General features: G+C 41.9%; 1 protein-coding gene across 2 annotated transcripts in view; it reads right to left on the reverse strand.

Annotated features, from left to right (window-relative positions):
- LOC132815040 (CDK5 and ABL1 enzyme substrate 1-like) overlaps window positions 1-18,280 on the reverse strand; it is a 159,520-nt gene that overhangs the window by 97,940 nt on the left and 43,300 nt on the right. The gene's annotated exons all lie outside the window — the stretch shown is intronic.

Consider the following 18,280-nt stretch of genomic DNA (forward strand, 5'->3'; position numbering starts at 1 on the left):
TGCATGAGACAGAAACAGAACTGCAGATGCTGGAATCCAAAGTTGACAAGCAGGAAGCTGGAAGAACACAACAGGCCAGGCAGCATGAAGTGGTGCAGAAATCGACACTTCAGGTTACACCCGAAACATTGACTTCTCCACCTTCTAGTACTGCCTGGCCTGCTGTGTTCTTCCAGCCTGGACTATGGAGCACTAGTGCAGTGGGCCTGTAGATGCTGCTGGCTAATCCGAGTGACTGGCAGTGCACAGGGCGAGGTATCCTCCTGGTCAGGGATGGGAGATTCTGTCAGAGTTGGTTTCGCTCAGCCACACAGCTTTACAGCTACAGAACCCATCATGCATACTCCCACTCTCTCTGCTCCCATCCCCATAACTTGCTGCTCATTATTTCAAATTATTCTCAAAAGGTAGAGATGTCTGCAAAGTATTCAAATAAATAATCCAAATTAAATGAATTGGCAAATTTGCCACAATGTTCAAGAAAAAAGTGTCTTGGTACATTAGCACATGATTCTCAAAAGCTGACTGGGGGCAGATATTCGCAGGTAAAGGGACAGCTGGAGAATGGGAAGCTTTGAAAAATGGGATGATGAGAGTCCAGAGGCAGTATATTCCTGTAAGGGTGAAGGGCAAGGCTGGGAATTCTAGATGCCCAGAGAAATTGAGCTTTCGGTCAAGAAAAAGGAAGCACATATCAGGGATAGTCAGCAGGGATCTACTGAATCTCCAAAAGAACATAAAGGCAGTTGAAGAAGAGTGAAACCAGGAGGACAAAAAGATACATGAGATAGCTTTAGCAAAGTAAGGTTAAGGAGGATCCAAAAGGATTCTACAAATACATGAAGACCAATCGGTAACTAGGGAATGAAGAGGGTGTATTAAAAGATCAGGCGGAAGTGAGGACTGCAGACGCTGGAGATTAGAGTGATGCTAGAAATGTACAGCAGGTCAGGCAGCATCCGAAGAGCAGGAAAATCAACGTTAAAGGCAGGACGATTTTCCTGCTCCTCAGATGCTGCCTGACCTGCTGTACATTTCCAGCACCACACTAATCTTGACCCTTTTAAAGATCAGCATTGCTACCTATGTATGGAACTGCAGGAGATGGGAGAGATACTAAATGAGTATTTTGCATCAGTGTTTACTGTGGAGAAGGACTTGGAAGATAGAGAACTTGTGGAAATAGGCAACATCTTGAAAAATGTACACATTACAGAGGTGGTGGTGATGGGCACCTCAAAAAATATAAAGTGGATAAATCCCTGGGACCTAATCAGGTATGCCTAGAAATCTGTGGGAAAACAACAATGTGATATTGCTGGACCTCTTGGTGAGATATTTGTATCATCGATAGTCACAGGTGAGGTGCTGGAAGACTGGAGGTTGGCTAACGTGGTGCCACTGTTTAAGAAGAATGGTAAGAAAAAGCTAGGGAGCTATAGACTGGTGAGCCTGACATCGGTGGTCAGCAAGTGGTTCTAGCAGATTCTAAGGGACAGAATGTACATGTATTTGGAAAGGCAAGGATTGATTAGATATAGTCAACATGACTTTGTACGTGGGAAATCATGTCTCAAATTCCTCTGAGCTTTTCAAAGAAATAACAGAAAGGATTGATGAGGACAGAGCGGTGGACGCCTAGTAAGGTGCTTAACAAGGTTCCCCATGGTAGACTGGTTACTGGAATGCAGGGAAAACTAGCCATTTGGATACAGAACTGCTGCTGGTTCCACTGCATTTTGTCATTTATATTAATTATTTGGATGTGAACATAGGAGGTGATTAGAAAGTTTACAGATGATACCAAAAATTGGAGGTGTAGTGGACAGCCAACATGGTTATCTCAGATGAGAAGATGGGCTGAAGAGCAGCAGATGAAGTTTAATTTAGATAAATACAAGGTGCTGCATTTTAGAAAGGCAAATCAGGGCAGTACTCAGATACTTAATGGTAAAGTCCTGGGGAGTGTTACTAAACAAAGAGACCTTGGAGTGCATGTTCATAGTTTATTAAAAGTGGAGTCACAGGTAGATAGGATAATGAAGGTGTTTGGTATACCTTCCTTTATTGGTCAGAGCATTGAGTACAGGAGTTGGGAGGTCATGTTGTGGCTGTACAGGTCATTGGATAAGCCATTTTTGGAATACTGCCTAAGTTCTGGTCTCCCTGCTATAGGAAGGGTGTTTTGAAACTTGAAAGGGTTCAGAAAACAATTACAAGGATGTTGGCAGGGTTGGAGCTCCAGAGGGAGGCTGAATAGGGTCTTTTCCCCAGGGTAGCAGAGTCCAAATCTAGATAGGATAGGTTTAAGGTGAGAGGGGAAAGATTTAAAAGAGACATACGGGGACAACTTTTTCATGCAGAGGGTAGTGCGTGTATGGAACGAGCTGCCAGAGGGAGTGGTGGAGACTGATATAGTTACAATATTTAAAAGTCATCTGGATAGGTATATGAATAGGAAGGGTTTAGAGGAATGTGGGCCAAATGTTAGCAAATGGGACTGGATTAGGTTAGGATACCTGGTCAGCAAGGACACGTTGGACTGAAGAATCTGTTTCTGTGCTGTACATCTCTAAGACTCTCTGAAAAATCTCTAATACCAGTCAAAAATTTTAGACTAGGTGGAAAGTGATGTTAGAAAAGTTCTACAAGTAATTATCATAGTGTTAACTCCAAGTGTACCCATTTCCATGGACTGTATCCAACATATACTGCAACATTTCAGGGCTCTGTCTGGTTCCTCCAGCAGACACCATTTTAGATGCAGTCAGGAATTTCTGGCATTTTGCCAGCATCAATTACCTGGGGCCAAGAGTGAATATTCATTCAACTAGAAAGAGTCCAGTGTAAAATCGAAGCTGATATTCCAATGCAACATTGAAGGATTGTTACACTGTTTGATGGGCATTGCACCAATGAATAGTTGAAATGAGGTCTCGTCCACTTGTAATGAGACACAGAAAATGCTGGAGAAACGCAGTGGCTCTGGTAGCCTCTGTGGATATTTAAGCCTCTGCTTAAATTTCAAATTCACACATTGTGTTGGCTTTAATAGCATGACAATTTGAGTATAGGAGCAGGGATGTCATGCAGCAAGTGTGCAGGACCTTGGAGAGGCCAGATCGAGAGTACTCTGTGCAGTTTTGATCTTATCTGACGGAGGAGGGATTGCAACGATGGTTTACCAAACTGATGTCCAAGAGGATAAAACGCTCTTCTAAAAAGACAGACTGCATCGGTTAGGAACATATCCATGGGAATTTGGAGGGGTGAAGGGGGAGCCTCAGAAAATTCGAAGAGGGTTAGACTGGATAAACACAAGACAGACCAGGGAGTCCAGAATCAGGGGTCACAGTTTAAGGATTGGGGGAGGCATTTTGGACCAAGGTGAGGAGAATCTTCTTCACCCAGAGGGTGATAGTTCTCGGCCACAGAATGCTGTCGAGGCCAAAACATTGACTGATTTCAAAATGAAGTTAGATAGCGTTCTTAGGCTGAAAGGGATGAAAGGGTTTGGGAAGAAACCAGGACATGTTACTGAGTTGGATGATAAATCATCATCACGTTGAATGGCAGCGTAGGCTCACAGGATTGAATGGCCTACTCCTGTTCCTATTGGAGGTTCCTCAAAAAGTTCTAAAGCCACAATGCCGGCGCATTATGTTCTCATCAAGACTCCATGCACCCAGCCTGCACATTAGGGGGTAAAGGAACTTCTTAACAACACATCCCACCCCCAAAAGGTCAGGAAGTTAACAAGTATGTCAAGAGAAGGAAACAAATCACGTTGTGGGAACTAGAGACGTATTCCTCTCTTCTCCATTGTAGATAAAATCCTGACACACCTTCTCCAGAACCATAGAGTCATAATGCTACAGCCTACTGGGTCCATGCTGGCTCACTGTGAACCAATCCAGTCAGTCCCATTCCCCTGCTATATCCCAACAGCTTTACAAGTTTGTTTCCCACAAATGCCCTTCCAAGTTCTTTCAGAAATCATTTTTCAACATTGCTTCATCACCCTCATGGGCAACAAGTTTCAGATCAGTCTCACTTCTGCATCCAAAAAGTGTTTCCTCATAACCCTCTGTACGTCTTACTCTCCAATATAAGGTCAGCTCTTGACAACAAGGGTGCCAGTCAAACTACTGGCATTAAACCGACCATGGCATTACGTTGTTTATCTCTTTGTGCCAATAACAGATGGAAACATTTCTAAACATAACATTGAGAAAGTAAAGAGAAAAAGCTGTAGAATTTAATACGAAGTATGTGAGACAAGATCACTTCAGTTGTCAGAGCTATTTATATATTGAGTGAGTTATTTGGCTCTTCTCATAAGTATGAAAAAGTAACAACAACTTGCACTAACATGGCATACACTTACCACAGTAAAATATACCAAAGGTGCTTCACAGGAAGCTAACCCAAAAATAACTCTGACACCAGGCTACAGAGGATGATAAGAGGGCAGATGACCAAACACTTGATCAAAGCGGTTGACTTTAAAGAACATGGTAAAAAGAGAGAGAGAGAGAGAGAGAGAGAGAGAGAGAGAGAGAGAGAGAGACATGGACCATTTTAGGAGCCTGGGGCCTCTTCAGCTAAAGGCACAGCCACTGAAGGGAGTGCACCGAAAACTGAGGATTCTCACTCAGCTCGAGCTGGAGCAGCACAGAAATCTCTGCAGGTTTATCAAGTTGGAAAAGGTTACAGAGGCAGAGATGGAGAAGGACAACACAGGGAATTAAAAACGGTGGAAATTTTAAAATTGAGGCATTGCTTAACAGCCAATCAATATCAGTCTGCGCACCCAGGCTATGGGCCAGGACTCGACAGTTATGAAAGAGAATGAGTTTTAAAAGAGCTCAGGTTTAGAGAGGGTCCAAACTGGAAGCTGGTCAGGAGCATGTTGGAATGTATGTATTCAACATGGGTTTAAGGCCTCAAATTAAGTTAAAATTAGTGTCACAGTGAGCTCTTGTACTTTGAACATCAGCTTGCATTTTGCCAGTGGTGAAATCACAAAATCCCAGCAGGAGATAAGCTTTTGCATTGAGATGGAGCAACAGTTGGAGCTAACTGAATGAGCTTGACACACTATTTTTTTTAAACCAATCTGCACAAGTGGGGCACTAGGACAAACTTCTAAGCTGACTATTTCATTTTTCAAATAGTAAGAGGTACAGGAAAGCCAAGCATATAACAATGTGTGTGTCACACAGAAATTAAGTGGAAACTCTTTGATAATAATAGAAAGGCAAAACACTGCATGGGCTGGAAACCTGAAATGAAAACAGTGTTGGAGCAAGTCTGGCAGCATCTGTGGAGAGGAAAAACAGAGTTAAAAACACTATCAAACACTAGGAGAGAAATCAAAAGCAATCAAAAACAAAGGCTAACAATAATTCCAAAGAAGAGGCACACCAGAATCAAAACTTTAACTGTTTTTTGCTTTCTCAACAGATGCTGTGAGACCTGCTGAGTTGCTCCAGCACTTTCCGCTTTGAAAGCAATTGAATTTGACACAAATAGTGTTACGATAAATTTCACAATATTCAGCATTGGTAAATTTGACCCTCAAGCTAGCTTGTCTTCGTTTGAAATCCTAAAACAAACATGGAAGAAATGAGCTGTAAACTTCGCATCATCTTGATGGTGTTTGGAATAGAGTGGTGCCAGAAAAGTACAGGTCAGGCAGCATCTGAGGAGCAGGAACATCGACGTTTCAGGCAAAAGCCCTTCATCATATTGATGGTGTCCAGAGACTTATCCCTGAGCCTACAGACTCTGCAATGTTGTATTGAGATAGGATTACACTGTCAAAGGTGCCCTCTTTCACATGTGATGTGAAACCATGGTAGGATGTAAAAGATCTCTTCCCTCAAGTTTATGAAAGGTGCATGTTGAAGATCAGCACGATTTTGAAGATGAGAGTCTCTCCAGGGTACCCTGGCCAACACTTGTCAAATAACTTCACTGTCACCGATGAAGCAGTTACAATCACACTTCTGTTTGTGGGACCATGCTGTGTTCAAAATTATTAGCCACGTTTCCCTACACTACAACTGAGACCTCAAAAATACAATGTGTGTTTACAAACAGAACAGAAGACAAAAGAGAAAATTCAGGATTACAGGCATTCGGAGAATTAGGTGACTGACTAGGCTGGGCTGGAGGGTGAGGTCACATGATAAAGAAATCCATAGGCTTCCTGCATGTGCGGTTTGACAGAGGATGGGGCAGGGGGAGGGGTGGAGGGCACGTGGGCACACAACTGCCAGTCATTTGGCCTTGGGATAACACAGTCGTTTTGCGCCAAAGAACCTCTTCCTGTGCTGTAAAGACTCTGAGTTATTCTTCATGTCCACAATTACCTGTGATTTAGGCTGAGGGGAATGGAACGCGGTCTCAGTTGATGTAATTGAACAACAATCTGATGAAGCATGGCCAGCCTACTGCACGCTGCATTTAGATCTCCCAGATTAAAGTCATAGAGTTATACAGATTGAGGAGAGACAAATATGGGTTACACTTAGGGAACCATAGGAATATCAGGCAGTGCTTGTTTATTTGGAATAGCGAGTGAGTATGATTTATAATAGAATGAGTGTCATGCAGCTGTAAAGCCAATAATAACGAATTGTTCTAACATGTATCGGCATTGTTTAACCAATGTTTTGGTTGAGGTAGAATTTCTACTGTCAGTGGAGGATGTGAAGATTCGCACATCAGCTCAGATTGTGCTGGATCGTGCTGAAGGAGTTACAGGGATTACAGAAACGTGTGCACCGCCAGACATTTCTTTGTTCCCTCCTCCACCACCTTCCGCTTCCAAGTCAAAGGCAGAACACTCTGGGATCATTTTCCATTGGCAACCAGAAAGAAAATCCAGAACCTCACCTGGACAGGTGTCCAACAGGTAAGAACCAAGTAAGTATAGGCAAGACTATTCAGCAGCGATAGCCATCACAGCCAAATTCAGTTTTGTCTTCATGCTTATGCAGCTTCAGTGGGGAGCTTGGTTTATTTTTCCCTTCTCTCTTCCAGGAATGATGGGACTTAACTTTGGAACTCGGTGTTTTACACAGGCTGGTCTTGTATCAAAAGAGTAGCTTTATTCTAATGGGATCATTTGCAATCACACCTGATTCAGAACGTTATGGGGTCAAGACCCCTCCAAATAAAATTGAGCACATAAGGCAGACGGACTCTTCAGTGCAGTATAAAAGGGAACACCTGTTTTAAAACTGCTGTTTTCAGATGAAATGTAAAATCAAAGTCCCATCAGCCTCCTCACAAAAACATAGAAGATCCTACAGCACTATTGTGAAAAACAGCAGAGTAATCAAAGCATTTAACAATCCCTCAAAAACTAACTATCTGGTTATCGCGTGACTGCTTGAAGGAGAAATTGGCTGTGGAAATTGGCTGTCATATTTTCCTGCATTAGAATAGTGAATACACATCAAAAGCACTTCATTGGTTGTGTTAATCTGAAAGGCACTTGATAAACCTGTTTCTTCTTCTATCAGCTTAGAATATGCAGCATGCTACAATTTTTCCTTTCACCTATCCCTGTGAAGGTTCATTGCTGATTGAGTCAGACTGTCAGCATATCTGAGATTGAGCTGTTCGAATCACTATTCTGGTTCTAACACTGACATCATTACAGTAATGTTAGTTTTCAGCCATCACTTCAGCAATTCATGATGTTTAAATGTGGGAAGCTACACAATGGCACAGTCCATTGTTCTCCAGTGTGATGCATCAAGTCATGCCTAATGGTTTCCATCACAACATTCTCAATTTTTGTGGACGCAAAAATATTGCATTTGCTGCAAATCTGAATAACTATCATACTGGACTGGAAACATTAACGCTGTTTTTTTTTCAAAGAAGCTGCCAGACCTGCGGAGTTTAGAATCACAGAATCCCTAGCGTGAAAGCAGGCCGTTCAGCCTATCAACGAGTCCACACTGACCCTCCAAACAGCATCCCAGACAGACCCAACCCACACATTATTCCTGTAATCCCACATTTCCCCTGGTTAACACTTCTAACCTGCACATCCCTGGACACAATGGACATTTAGCACCATCAATCCACTTAGCCTGTACATCTTAGGATTGAGGGAGGAAACCGGAGCACCCAGAGGAAACCCACACAGACACCGGGAAAGCGTGCCACACAGACCGTCGCCTGAGGCTGGAACTGAACTCGGGTCCCTGGCACTGTGAGGCAGCAGTGATAACCACTGTGCTGCCTGCATTTTCTTGTGATTTCTTTTTTTATTGCTCTCAATTTTTGTTGGCATCAGAATGAGCAGGATTCACCGTATCAGTGTGCACATATAACATAGCTTAGCACTGGCGAGGACAATGTGTCAGCACCAATTCACTGCCAGCTCTCATTTTAGACTTTTTTTTGAAGAAGGGCAGGCATCATTATACTGTCACTGGTCTCTGCTATTCTATCAGTCTGAAAGTAGTCGTATTTGCAGGAGGCAAACAGCAGACAAATTGGTTCCTAAGGAAGGCTGAGATTTAGGGCAGGCTGACACAGACTTCATCCAATGTGAAATTCAACCCAAAGCTCAGTTGGAGGTGGAGCACGAACAAAATCACCACATGCCCATACACTATCGCCATCAAATCCTACCCTGAGGGGTGAGCGTGGGGAGGAGAAAATCAGGGAATATCGCAGGCTACCCCTGCAATTCAGCCTGCTGTGCCCTCATTAGGCCAAATGAATTCAAAGTTGGTACAAGCTTTAGCAAGGACCCCTGGTAGAAAATCCAAGATATCCTGGGTAGGATATAAATATTGCTTGTGCAAACTTTGTTCTCCTATAGTAGTGAAATATACTTCACAAGTTATACCTTGACTCCATTCGGGACTCACAGCTGCAGTCATCGGAGAAGCCAGGTTCTATTCAACTGGTTACAGGCTATAGAGTCCTGAATAATCCAATGATGAATGTCATATCCTAACTTGCAGGCAACAACCAGGACACCACACTCTGACAGTGAAACCCAGTCTATAAAACTTCAATACCTCCCACCTTTTCTCAAATATCACCAATTCAACCTTTCCAGGAGAAAGAAGGAACTTGATCTTCCAACAAAGTTTTGGTTGGTCTTCCACAGTCTATCCCCCTGAAAACCTGATGACCTGACTATGTTCTAACTCACACCAAGTTCTCCCATCATCCCTGTGCTCATTCTCCCACATTGGTTGAGCAAATTCTTGATGGTAAAATTGTCAAATTCAATGTAACTTCCTGAATCACCGTAACCGAGATTTCCGAATTCCACCAAACCTCTCACTTCCATCAATCATCCTGAGTGTGTAAGAGCCAGCTTGTTTCCAAGAATTTAGTCATCGTCTTAGCATCACCTTCTTTGGCTCCATGTCAATCCTTGCTCCTGTGCACCACTTTGCAATGTTTTATCATCTTTACGACACAAGCTAAAATGCTGTACGTATTCATTACAGCTTTCCCATGCATCTCTCCCCCTAATTCAGAAAAAAATGTAAAACATTACTTTCAAAACCAAGACTGGGTGACTAGTGCAAACAAAATGACTAAACAGAAGAGAACCTGATGACAGCATAAATTTATAGCAGGTCATAAAACAAAGAACAGAAGTAGGCCATTCAGCCCATCCATTTGCTTTGCCATTCTGTAAGACCATGGCTGATCTGATAATCCTCAACTCCAATTTCCTACCTGTTCCCCATAACCTTGATTCCTTACTGATTAAAAACCTGTCAATCTCAATCTTGAATATACTTAATGACCCACTCTCACTATCCTTCTGCAGTGAAAAAAATCCATACATTCTGTCCCGAGAGAGCAAAGTCTTAAACATATCAACCCTCATGCTGAGATTATACCCTCGGCTCTTGGTCTTTCCCACAAGGGGAAACAAACCTTCTGCACCTACCCGGTCAAGAACCCTAAGAATCGTACATGTTTCAAAAGGTCACCTTTTATTCTTCTATATTCCAACTACTTTTATTCCAATGATGGAATAATAAACCTCAAGGGTTTAAAGAAACATCTTAAAAGGGGAGGCCAATATGGGAGTAAAACGTGTCAGAGAGGGGCAGGATGTGTAGTTTAAGGCACAAATCAGACCTGCCAATGATCTTACAGAACAGATTGAGGGACTGAATGGCCGACTCTTGTTTGCGTGTAAGAGACGGTATGAAAGATTAGAGACAGAGCTTCAGGCCAAAGTATGGCCACAACCAGCCAACAGAATTCAAAAAGATGCTGGAAATGCCTAACAAATTTGTCAGATCTGTAACTGGAGTTGTCACAAATATGAAAATTTGATTAAACACTGAATTGCCCAATTTAACTGTCTAATTGTTTTTATATTCATGGGATGTGGATGTCTCTGAATAGACCAGCATTTATTGCCCATCGCCAAATTGCACAGAGCAGGATTATATATCAATGATATTGCTGTAGGTCTGGAGTCAGATGTAGGCCAGACCAGGGTAAGAATAGCAGATTCCTTCCCTATAGGATATTAATGAACCAAATGGGTTTTTTGGACAATCTACAACAGACTCTTAATTCCAGATTTTTACTGAATTCAAATTCATGGCAGGATTTGAACCTGGGTTCCCAGAACTATTATCTGGGTCTCTGGATTAACAAATCCAGTGATATTACTATTGCCTCCCCATGCATTCAGGTTTCAAGAAAGTACACACCAGGTTTTACATTAAAGTAATTTTTATTGAGGTGAAATGGTTTTAATTAATGGTAAGAAAATAAAACATGGTGAATGGTAAGCCTTAAGGAGTGTAGTGGAACAAAGGGACCTTGGAGTTCAGGTGCAATGTTCTCTGAAAGTGGAGTCACAGGTAGACAGGGCAGCGAAGGCGGCTTTTGGCACACTGGCTTTCATCAGTCAGGACACTGAATATCGAAGTTTGAAAGTTATGTTGCAGTTATCCAGGATGTTGGTGAGGTCGCACTTGGAGTATTGTGTTCAGTTTTGGTCACCTTCCTACAGGAAGGATGTTACTAAACTGGAAAGAGTGCTGAAGAAATTTACAGGGATGTCATCTGCCCTCAATAGTCTGAGTTATAGAATGGGGTTGGACAAACTTGGACTTTTTTTCTTTACAGTATAGGAGACTGAGGGAGTATCTTTACAGAGGTGTATGAGATCATGAGAGGCATGGATAGAGTGAGTGCACTCAGCTTTTTTTTCCCAGGGTTGGGAAATTGAGGACCAGACAGCAGCAGTTTAAGGTTAGAGAGGAAAGAATAATAGGGAACCTGAGGGACAGTTTTTTTTTACGCAGAGGGTGGTGAATGAAATGGCTGAGGCAGGTACATTAACAACATTTAAAAAGGCATTTGGACAAATGTATGGATAGGAAAGGATTAGAAGGATATGGGACAAGAGCAGGGAAATGGGGTTAGCATTGATGGACATTTTAATTGGTATGGACCAGTTTGGGCCAAAGGGCCAGTCTCTGTGCTGTAGGACTCTGACACATTTATGACTCTATGAACTGCTAATGCTGAACTTAAACTCTACTCCTTTTAAATTTCCTTCTTGCAGTCAGATAGACAAGGGTGGAAAAATCAGGGAAACATTCTGATGGCAACAGTCTGGACCCACAAGATTCAATGGGTAGTTCCCTTTCACCTTCTTCCCATCCTCTGCTGCTGACATGGGTTGTTCCCACACTAATAGTCTCTCTCATTCACTGACTGAGAATTGGTCCTTTCATTGTTTTTGAAGATGTTTTATTCTTCCTTCAGCTTGGGAATTGCAGAGAAACCTGGTTGGACACAGCTAGCTCTTACTGGAGACTTTCAGACACGCAGGAGAAAGAGACACAGATATTTTTTGATGCTTTCTCTTTGCAGGCTCGATGTTTCTCCTGCACTGGTCTCCACGCTAGCCATAGTCACCTGGTCAGAACCCAAGCAGAACATGGTCATTAAACAAATGCCCCTCTCGTTCAGCACCATTTGGCTTTCTACTGTCCACTTTTGCTCTCACATACTTCGGGGGAATGCACAATCGTATACAGCTCACAATGCGCTCCAGTAAACATGATATGTAAAACCAAAGCCATCTCTTTGCACAGTCGCTTTGGTTGAACGCAATATCCTTCCCTCTCCACAGTCTGAAAGTTGGAAGTGGTCTTCCCACCCGTGAAGTGCCTTGGATTATTCTCCAATGTTAAAGCAGCAAAATAAATACAAAGTTAAAAATCACAACACCAAGTTATAGTCCAACAGGTATAATTGGAAGCACACTGGCTTTCGGAGCTCCTTCATCAGATCATGGACAACTACCTGATGAAGGAGCGTCGCTCCGAAAGCTAGTGTGCTTCCAATTAAACCTGTTGGACTATAACCTGGTGTTGTGAGATTTTTTAAACTTTGTACACGCCAGTCCAATACTGGCACCTCCAAAAAAATAAACACTAGTTACCTTCACAAGGGAGTAAGCCTTTACTCGATTCATGTTGTCCTGCCACCTACTGACAGGGGACAGGCATTGATCTCATGTATTGAGGATTGTTTACCAGCCCACAGTTCCTAATAGCCAGGTGAAAGCACTGGGAAGGTAAAGGGGAAGGAGGAAAAGAGTGGAGTCGCTTTAATGTGTTTGTGATTCAGCAGACGGGTCTGCTTCTCTGCCCTGTATACACAGTGTGAAAATCTTACTGCTCTCGGTGACATCACCCAACTATAAAGTCCAGCATTATTTTTTCCAATAGAGCTTACTTTTCTGCTTGGTCAGCAGCCTAGGCAATGAAACAAATAATATCAAAGTAATCCTGGGTCAAAAGCAAAAGCTGCTGAAAGCAGAAGCAGTCACATGAGATGATTTCAGGCAGAAATGAAGCTGATGCAATAGCCATGTAGCAATAAATACATCAGTGACTCTGGGGCCCTGTAATGAACACATCCGAGTCACAGGTTCAATGGTCAGATCAAAGTTCAAGACTCCATGCTGTGCACCAAGCAGGAAGAAAATAAAGGGTGCTCACGTGTTGAATATCGCAAATGTACCCACCGCAATCCATCTCTTTAAACTTTTACAACTCCCTCCGAACTAAGCAAGTCAAAAATTCCAAACGGCACTGTGCAACCCTTTCCCCTACACAATATTTTTACCATTACGGTTCCGGTGAACTGAACTGCATGAATTTAACATCAGTTGATTTTGAGAGATGTACAGATTTGCAGATATGCTATAGGCTACTTAACAAGAGACAAAAAAAACTGCAACTGCAGAATCCAAGGTAGACAGGTAGGAGGCTGAAAGAGCACATCAAGCCAGGCAGCATCAGGAGGTGCAGAAGTCAACGTTTCATGTGTATTTTTTCTTCAGGACTCCCAAAATGTGGACTTCTCCACCTCCTGATTCTGCCTGAAATGCTGTGTTCCTCTAGCCTCCTGACTGTTTACATAAGCCACAAACAGCAAGTTGCAGCCAAGATTCTGATCAATTCTGACAGAACATTTACTTTCTTGAACATAATTAGCCCCGCTGCTCCAACCAATAGGAATCACATCTCCACCAATCTGACAAACACAATGCAATGTTTAGTCTGCTATCAAGAGTAGTGTTGCTAGTTTCATAATTTGGTAGTACCTGTACAACGGGCTGAAACATGTTTCGAGCAACTTGCTTCCTGCCCAGACTCTGCGCATATATCAGAGTCAGGTTTCACACTATGCAACCTCCAACAGGACATGCGGAGCTGGAACAACTTGGATAAAGAGTTATCACTCAACACTGGCATGACTGAATGTGATAATGCACTCATGCTAGCCTTCCACAGGCTGAGCTGGGGATGGGGCTGTGGAAATTAAGCAGTTGCATGCAGAGTTTGAAATCACAAAACAAAATGTTGGCTCGTGTTAATCCTTATTTGGTCAGGAGAGATTTCAACTCTTGGTCTACAGCAATGACTATTTTAAAAGAGAAGTGCAGCAAACGTTTTATTAACAGGAACCGGGAGTTTGCCAGCTGATCAAATACACTGATTGATCAGGAGGTCCACATAATCAATGTAAAAACACAGTAAGTAATAGGTGTAATGCAGGGGGTATACATATGACTATTATAGTTTATTTACAGCATTAATCACTTAACAATACAACTTTGCCTTAAATAAAACTTACCGCCTTCTCACTCTCACCCTTAATTGACTGCTCGGACAGTACAGTAACGGTAAACTTCCGATATTTCATATGTAATTTTTACCAATTTATCAAGAATGATAGTTAAAACAAAGTACTAGAAATACAGGAATCAGGAAAAGTGGTAGCAGATTATTTAGTTATTGGTGAGAAAGGTTGAAAGCATTGTGGTAACATTTGAGGTCTGTACTTCCCAGGTCATGAGGAGACAGTATTACGATAATTTCCACTTTTAAAATTTAAAAAACAGAATTAATATAAAGCTTATATTTTTCAAGTTGGAAGTTTCAAGTTTTTAGCTTTCAGTTTTCATCTTAGCATTCTTTGAGGATTATGGGTATCACCACTGGCTCAATTCATCTCATTCTTGCATCCCAGAACATAAGAGACAACTTTGTTTTTAACACGAGTGGCTCGTGTGTGGAATGAACTGCCAGAGGAAGTGGTGGATGCAGTTACAGTCCGAACATTTAAAAGACATTCAGATAAATTCATAATAAGAAATGTTTGGAATGGTATGAGCCAAGTGCAGGCAGGTGGGACTACTTTAGTTTGGGGTTATGGTCAGCATGGACTGGTTGGGCTGAAGGATCTGGTTCTGTGCTGTGTGACTATGTTGAGAGTTCAATGTCTGACCCTAGAGAGTAAGCACAGAAATTTAAGCTGGATCTCCAGTACAGTACTGAAGGATTGCTGCACTATTGGTGGTGCTGCCTTTCAAATGAGATGTCGAACCAAGCCCCAGTCTGCCCTTTTCGATGGAGCAAACAGGGGCACTGTCCTTGATGCCCCAGCTTATATTTCTCCTTCAATCAATGCCACTAAGAAAAATGCGTCCATTACAGTATGGCTGTTTGTGGGAGCATGCTGTGCACAAATTGGCAGACACTTTGCTGAGATTATAAAAGTGACTACTGTTACAAAATCATTTGGGATTTGGGGCACGAAAGTAGATTTAAACACTTGGCAATTAGTGTCCTAGATATGTAAATAAAAACTCAGGTGAGAAAATTTGTTAAATTTTGGTTACTTGTGGTTGGGTAAATTAAAAGTGAGGGAAATGGCTCTTAACATTGAGAGGGGCCCTGGGTTCAGATCCCCAATGCGTCCTCAAACTGTTATGACGCAGAAATCGAACTGCTCTGTGAATTAAAACCAAACACCCAGAAAAGCTCATCTCATCTCGTTATCTATTCAAATGTGAGTGACAGAGAACTCCTAATTCCCACTTTTTAAAGAAAAAATAACAATTCATTTTCCTAACTCTAATGGTGAACACTAAGCAATAAATATTAACGAATCCAAGCCCCCACTTGTTCTTAGCTACTTATTATCTGACCCCAACTCTATGTTTAAAAAATGCTGTTCCAACAACACACTTATTAAACATTACATCAACTTAATCTCAAAACAACACAATCCTTGTCTTCTCTGCAGTATTCAATCTTCTATCTGCTAATCTCCCCGGATTGTCTTCTTTCCTTTTACTGCGACTATGTTTTACATGAAAAGGTAGCTTTGATAGAGAATATTTTCTAATTTCTTTTAGAGCTACATGTTAGATGGGCAGTTAGCTCTCTGGCTCTAATGCAGTTGCTCTCTGCCCAATTTTCAAAAGGCCCATGTTTTTATACCCCTCAACATCATACTGTCTCATAGTTCAATGTTGTCAAAACAAGAAATTCAAACTCGATTGGGTTTTAGTAATTTTGGCATAATTTAAACTAATTTAAATTTTTGTCAAAACAACCAAAACTCAGGTTTCCATTGAAAAGCAATTTGCTACATATATCTATTTTGAAACAGCTCATCTTTCCATTTGGGCAGCTGAACCTGCACTTTAAGTCTACTTCAAAATTTAGAAAACACTTTCTATCTTAAAGTAAACACACATGATCTCAACTTCGTGACACTACATTCCAAATATTGCTTGCAAAAGTGTTTTAAAAAAGTTAGCAAAAGGTGCAACATAAATCCAAGACTTTATGTTTCACCTTTCAACTTGCTGTACATTCTTTTATAATCCGCTCTGTACCTGGCAATGGATAAATCACAATGGGTCAAGAGTTCTCTTCATCAATTGAAGATTAAAATAAATGCCATCAAACAACTGAATGTCTCTAACAATTTAGAGTGAAGGATAGCTTCAATGATATTTCACATTAATAGGATTTTTTAAAATAATTTCTCAAATTCAACATTTTTCAAAATAAAATGTGCCTGCAGCCTTAAGTGGAGATGATTCATACTTGCTTTGTCAAATTAATTGCAAAATATTCAACTCCAATGCTAAAGCTAAAATAATGCCAGAAATATCCAAATATGTGAAAATTTTAGGCTTATAAAGTTTTCAGACTACACCAACTGCTCGGATCTCCTAACGTCTTATACCTTTAGCTGTATTCAGCCTCGAGGAATAAACCTGGTACAGGAGGCTGATTTCTGATTAGCTTCTGTATGGTTCATTCACAACAGTTCTGTGAGATCCAAAGATATTGCACAAGGCCACTGCACTCATACGACTGGGCTTTTACTCTGTACGTAAGAACTAGGAGCAGGAGTAGGCCTTCTGGCCTTTCCAGCTGGCTCTGCTATTCAATAAGATCATGGCTGAACTTTACGTGGACTCAGATCCACTTACCTGCACTCTCACCGTATCCCTTAATTCCTTTATTGTTCAAAAGGAATCTATCTTAGCTTTAAAAACATTTCCTGAAGGAACGTCAACTACTTCACTGGGCAGGAAATTCCATAGATTTACAACCCTCTGGGTGAAGAAGTTCCTTCTCAATTCAGTCCTAAATCTGATCCCTCTAATCTTCAGGCTATGCCCTCTTATCCTAGCTTCACCTGCTCGTGGAAACATCCTACCTATTTCTATTTTATTGATTCCCTTCATAAATTTTACGGTGTTTTTATAACAGCCCCCTTCATTCTTCTGAATTCCAATTAACATAATCCCAGTCTACTTGGTCTCTCCTCGTAAACCAACCCCCTCAACTCCAGAATCAACATACTGATCTTTCTCTGCACCCCCTCCAGTGCTAGTCCATCCTTTCTGAAGTAAGGAGACCAAAACTGTAGTTAGGTATCAGACATCACAGGAATATCCAGCTGTCTGTGTTGCTTCTCATTTTTCCAGCTTCAGATTGCATGTACAGTTTCCAAAATCGAACATCCACGCCTTGAAGTGTGTGTGCAGACCCTCCAAGCAGCTGAGTAGACAAGCCGCTTTGAGGGAACATTGCTCTCAACCCAACGTTTCGTCAGCACCCATGGCCTTGCTGTGATCTGTAATGTGGTTGAAATGGACTAGCATGCCACTCAGTTCAAGGGAAAGAAATGGTGGTGCCCATCCCATGAAAGAATAAGGAACCAAAAATTGGGATGTAGCGAACAAGCACCATGTTCTCTCATGGGTTGCAGGGTTCACTGGCAAGACCAGCATTTGTTGCCTTAATTCCCATTCAACTGAGGGGCTTGTTCAGCCATTTCAGAGAGTCAACCACATTACAAGGGATCTAGAGTCGTCTGTACACCAGGATGGTGGATTTCCCTCCCTAAAGTACATTAGTGGGCAAGTTGTTGGAGGGAATCCTGAGGGACAGGATGTACATGTATTTGGAAAGGCAAGCACTGATTCGGGATTGTCAACATGGCTTTGTGCATGGGAAATCATGTATCACAAACTTGATTGAGTTTTTTGAAGAAATAACAAAGAAGGTTGATGAGGGCAGAGCAGTAGATGTGATCTGTACGGACTTCAGTAAGGTGTTCGACAAGGTTCCCCATGGGAGACTGATTAGCAAGGTTAGATCTCATGGGAGTACAGGGAGAACTAGCCATTTGGATACAGAACTGGCTTAGAGGTGGAAAGACAGAAGGTGGTGGTGGAGGGTTGTTTTTCAGACTGGAGGCCTGTGACCAGCGGAGTGCCACAAGGATCGGTGCTGGGTCCTCTACTTTTTGTCATTTACATAAATTATTTGGATGCGAGCATAAGAGGTACAGTTAGTAAGTTTGCAGATGACACCAAACCTGGAGGTGAAGTGGACAGCAAAGACAGTCTATGGGCTGAGAA

Source organism: Hemiscyllium ocellatum, chromosome 4 (assembly GCF_020745735.1).
Source record: "Hemiscyllium ocellatum isolate sHemOce1 chromosome 4, sHemOce1.pat.X.cur, whole genome shotgun sequence".
NCBI classification, from domain to species: domain Eukaryota; kingdom Metazoa; phylum Chordata; class Chondrichthyes; order Orectolobiformes; family Hemiscylliidae; genus Hemiscyllium; species Hemiscyllium ocellatum.